We start from the raw sequence: 6,000 nt of genomic DNA, 5'->3' as shown, positions 1-6,000 counted from the left end.
TCAAGAAACACCTGGAGTAACAGGAAAATTTGGCCTTGGAATGCAGAATGAAGCAGGGCAAAGACTAATAGAGTTTTGCCAAGAAAATGCACTGGTCATAGCAAACACCCTCTTCCAACAACACAAGAGAAGACTCTACACATGGATATCACCAGATGGTCAACACCGAAATCAGATTGATTATATTCTTTGCAGGCAAAGATGGAGAAGCTCTATACAGTCAACAAAAACAAGACCAGCAGCTGACTGTGGCTCAGATCATGAACTCCTTATTGCCAAATTCAGACTCAAATTGAAGAAAGCAGGGAAAACCACTCGACCATTCAGGTATGACCTAAATCAAATCCCTTATGATTATACAGTGGAAGTGAGAAATAGATTTAAGGGCCTAGATCTGATAGATAGAGTGCCTGATGAACTATGGAATGAGGTTCGTGACATGGTACAGGAGACAGGGATCAAGACCATCCCCATGGAAAAGAAATGCAAAAAAGCAAAATGACTGTCTGGGGAGGTCTTACAAATAGCTGTGAAAAGAAGAGAAGTAAAAAGCAAAGGAGAAAAGGAAAGATATAAGCATCTGAATGCAGAGTGCCAAAGAATAGCAAGAAGAGATAAGAAAGCCTTCTTCAGCAATCAATGCAAAGAAATAGAGAAAAAGAACAGAATGGGAAAGACTAGAGATCTCTTCAAGAAAATTAGAGATACCAAGGGAACATTTCATGCAAAGATGGGCTCGATAAAGGACAGAAATAGTATGGACCTAACAGAAGCAGAAGATATTAAGAAGAGGTGGCAAGAATACACGGAAGAACTGTACAAAAAAGATCTTCACAACCCAGATAATCATGATGATGTGATCACTAATCTAGAGCCAGACATCTTGGAATGTGAAGTGAACTGGGCCTTAGAAAGCATCGCTACAAACAAAGCTGGTGGAGGTGATGGAATTCCAGTTGAGCTATTTCAAATCCTGAACGATGATGCTATGAAAGTGCTGTACTCAATATGCCAGCAAATTTGGAAAACTCAGCAGTGGCCACAGGACTGGAAAAGTTCAGTTTTCATTCCAGTCCCAAAGAAAGGCAATGCCAAAGAATGCTCAAACTACCACACAATTGCACTCATCTCACATGCTAGTAAAGTAATCCTCAAAATTCTCCAAGCCAGGCTTCAGCAATACGTGAAACGTGAACTTCCAGATGTTCAAGCTGGTTTTACAAAAGGCAGAGGAACCAGAGATCACATTCCCAACATCCACTGCATCATGGAAAAAGCAAGAGAATTCCAGAAAAACATCTATTTCTGCTTTATTGACTTTGCCAAAGCCTTTGACTGTGTGGATCACAATAAACTGTGGAAAATTCTTCAAGAGATGGGAATACCAGACCACCTCACCTGCCTCTTGAGAAATCTGTATGCAGGTCAGGAAACAGCAGTTAGAACTGGACATGGAACAAGAGACTGGTTCCAAATAGGAAAAGGAGTACGTCAAGGCTGTATATTGTCACCCGCTTATTTAACTTCTATGCAGAGTACATCATGAGAAACGCTGGACTGGAAGAAACACAAGCTGGAATCAAGATTGCCGGGTGAAATATCAATAACCTCAGATATGCAGATGACACCACCCTTATGGCAGAAAGTGAAGAGGAACTAAAAAGCTTCTTGATGAAAGTGAAAGTGGAGTGTGAAAAAGTTGGCTTAAAGCTCAACATTCAGAAAACGAAGATCATGGCATCCGGTCCCATCACTTTGTAGGAAATAGATGGGGAAACAGTAGAAACAGTGTCAGACTTTATTTTTTTGGGCTCCATAATCACTGGAGATGGTGACTGCAGCCATGAAATTAAAAGACGCTTACTACTTGGAAGAAAAGTTACGACCAACCTAGATAGTATATTCAAAAGCAGAAACATTGCTTTGTCGACTAAGGTCCGTCTAGTCAAGGCTATGGTTTTTCCAGTAGTCATGTATGGATGTGAGATTTGGACTGTGAAGAAGGCCGAGTGCCGGAGAATTGATGCTTTTGAACTGTGGTGTTGGAGAAGACTCTTGAGAGTCCCTTGGACTGCAAGGAGATCCAACCAGCCCATTCTGAAGGAGATCAGCCCTGGGATTTCTTTGGAAGGAATGATGCTAAAGCTGAAGCTTCAGTACTTTGGCCACTTCATGGGAAGAGTTGACTCATTGGAGAAGACTCTGACGCTGGGAGGGATTGAGGGCAGGAGGAGAAGGGGACGACAGAGGATGAGATAGCTGGATGGCATCACTGACTGGATGGACGTTAATCTGAGTGAACTCCGGGAGCTGGTGATGGACAGGGAGGCCTGGGGTCCTGCGATTCATTGGGTTGCAAAGAGTCGGACACGACTGAGCGACTGAACTGAACTGAACTGTTCCTGTAAAGTTGCAGTTTTGTTCTTTTTCCGAACCTCACCTTCTCTAACTCCATACCCTACAGGGAACTCTGTAACATGTTTGGGTATGTAACTTGGTAAAACCACTATGGAAAACTGTATGTTGTTTATAACAGCCAAGATACAGAAACAATCTAAGTGTTAGTTGATGGATGAATGAATAAACAAAATGTTTATAAATGGATAAGACATTATACGCACACACAGAGAGAGAGAGAGAGAGAGAGAGAGGGAGAGAGGGAGGGAGGGAGGGAGGGAGGGAGGGAGAGAGAGAGAGGCTTCCCCAGTGTCTCAGTGGTAAAGAATCCACCTGCAATGCAGGAGCCACAGGAGACGCAGGTTCAATCCCTGAGTTGGGAAGATCCCAGAAAGGAGGGTAGGGCAACTCACTTCAGTATTCTTGCCTGGAGAATCCCCATGGACAGAAGAGCCTGGAAAGCTACAGTCTATAGTGTCATAAGGAGTCAAACAAGACTGAAGTGACTGAGCACATACATACATATATATATAACTGGAATGTAATTCAGACATAAAAAAGGAAGGAAATCTGGCTATTTGTGACAACATGGATGAAACTTGAGGGCAATATGGTAACTAAAATAAGTCAGACCAAGAAAGATCATCTCACTTCAATGTCTAATCCAAAATAAAATAAAACAACTGGACTTACAGAGAAAAAATTGGAGGTTGCCAGAAGTGGGGAATAGGGGTTAGGCAAAATGGATTGAGTCAAAAGGTTCCAACTGTCATTTATAAAATAAATAAATCCTAGGGTGTAGGAGATGCAGGAGATTCTGGCTTGATCCCTGGGTCGAGAAGATCCACTGGAGGAGCTAATGGCCACCCACTCCAGTGGGTTAGTCTTATGCTTTGTATCCATTATTTGTAATTTAAATGATGAGCAAGATCTGCAAAAAATAGGACAATCATTTAAAACTCTGCTTGTATCTTTGCTAAATATTGGAAATCTAACATGAACAGACAAACCATTCCTGACAGGCTACTACATACTAAAAAGGGAAACAGAAGTAAGGCCAATCTTTTGAAAGTTTTTTATATTAAATAAGTGACATCATCTTAACCAAAACAATAAACATTAGCTCTACTCCAAAATGGGTTTGTTAAAGTAGCAAAGCCTGGTAACTGTGTAACACTTAAACCTTTCTATTCAGAGTGGCAATTCTTCTTAACAATATGTTCATTAGTAATGATGTGTTTTTAGCTGTTTGTGTGCTCTAGCATGCCAAGTCGCTCAGTCGTGACCACCTCTTTGCAACCCCATGGACTATAGCCCTCCAGGCTCCTCTGTCCATGGGATTTTCCAGGTAAGAATACTGGAGTGGGTTGCCATTTCCTCCTTCAGGGATCTTTCCTACTCATGGATCAAGCCTGTCTCCTGCCACCTCCTGCACTGACTGGCAGGCAGATTCTTTACCAGTGCACCACCTGGGAAGCCCTGTGACTAGCTATTTCTATTTAATTAGCCATAGCATTCCTAATATTAATGGTACAAAAAGTTATAGGGTGTGTATAACTTCAGAAAAGATCTAGTTTATTCTCTTCTGTGGAATATCAATACTAATTGCTGAAGCTGTAAAATTATTAAAGAATTATTATACCCATGAGCTTCCTTTGTATTAAAATTTATCATTGCATCAGTTCATTGCTTGCCTATATATTAACAAGTTGAATTCCTCTACCCATACCACATCCATTAATTAATATAAAATTAAGGATATGATTTAATCTACCAATAACAAGTTAGCTCTGTACTCCATCCTAAGGTCAGGATGAGCTTCCAATTCAAAATATGCCTACAATAGGTACATTAGGAGCAGCTCCCAGGGCAGGGCAGAGAATGAATTCACCCTAGAGATGCCAGGGAGAGTATGGCCCTGCCAATATCTTGATTTTGGCCCTGTGATATTGATTTCATCTATGACCCCTAGAATTATAGCACAATAAATTTATAATGTTTAAGTCACCAAGTTTCTGGTAAATTGCTACAGTTCTCCCATGAAACTAATATAGGTAGGATGGTAATCCTTTCTCTGAATACCTCACACAATTATTCATTCATTTATAGTCATTCAATCACTCAAAAACTAATATCTTTTGAGTTCATGGTTTAGTGTCTTAAGACAGAAAATGAGTTAGTTCAATAAAATATGATAAAGGATGCACTGAAAGAATGAATAGTAGGCTTGGGCCACCCAGGGAAGGTGAGAATTAAAAAATAAAGATGTCTGGAGGATGGATAGGAGAATACCAGTTGGCAAACGCTAGGAAAATTTTCCAAGTATTGGCAAGTCCATGGATGTCATACATGAAAAAGCAAGGGGTGAGGACATCACCTTCAACTCAACACGCCTCTCACTTTTCCCATGATTATCTACTTCAAGGTCATATCCAAGGCCCATAACACAGAAAGTAAAACACCAAACATTTCAGGAAGGGTTCTTTGGAAAGCTTTCCCAATGGGGCCCCATTTCCTACAGATGTCCTCTTTGAACTATTTAACCTCTTACTCCCAACACCCTCCTCCTTTGCCCATCCTCTTGACAGGGGATTTATTAACAACCCGTGAGGCCAGAGTTCTTTTCTTTTCCCCCTAAATCCTGAGCTCTGTGCAAACTCCAGGGCATGTAACCACTTACACTCATTTTTCTCCACTTTCACCTAGTTCTTTGGTTGCCTTCCATCCCCCTCTGTGCCTCCACACAAGGACTCTTGGACCCTGACTTCTTTCCCTCACTTGACTCAGCACTAGCTTTTCTCCCAGAGTATAGGGGCAGTAAGGGAAAGAACTCTGAAGTGGGAGAAGCTGGGATTTGAATTCTGCTTGTTACCCTTTCCCTCCCTCAGTTCTTGGCTTCTTCTATACTGGGCTCAAAATGCTTGGTAATAGCTACCATTAGTGAGCACCTCCTATGTTCTAGGCACTAAGGATAGAACATTATATATTTTTCCCACAAGGGTCCTACAAGACAGATTTTAAAAATCCCCATAGTCTATACAAGAAAATGAAGGCACTAAGAGGCTAGTTGCTTGCCCAAGGTCACTGTTGGTGAGAGGTAGAACCAGGATTCAAACCCAGGCAGTCTGGCTCCAGAGACTTTGCTGTTAACCATGAGCATAAAAGATAATGAGTGTGTTGAGCTGCTGTTGAGTGTGTTGAGCTGGTTAGGGTTACTAACCCTAACCCTAATTTGAAAGTGGCCTAATTTTTCAAGGGTGTTTCATGTTTGATCTGTTTTCCAGTGATCCAAGTAGTAGGTTATCAGCTCCATGAACTGGTATAAATGAAGTAGTGAGGCTTCACTACTCAGGGCTGCCTTTGTAAGGAAGTGTTGGGTAATCTCTGTGGTTAGATGTAGCAATCACTGAAAATGATATTACTGGAGAATTTTCAATGAGCTTATTACAAAGTGAGACTATTCAACTGCAGAATATGAGCTAAACTCTTTAAAAATTCTATGTCTATTGTAGCTAATATTTATTAAACAGGAAATATTTTTCCCATTCATTTGGTACCCACCTAACCCAATCAGTCAGTTCAGTCGCTCAGTCATGTCCGACT

Source organism: Capricornis sumatraensis, chromosome 2, assembly GCF_032405125.1.
Source record: "Capricornis sumatraensis isolate serow.1 chromosome 2, serow.2, whole genome shotgun sequence".
NCBI lineage: Eukaryota > Metazoa > Chordata > Mammalia > Artiodactyla > Bovidae > Capricornis > Capricornis sumatraensis.
This window is presented reverse-complemented; position numbering follows the sequence as displayed.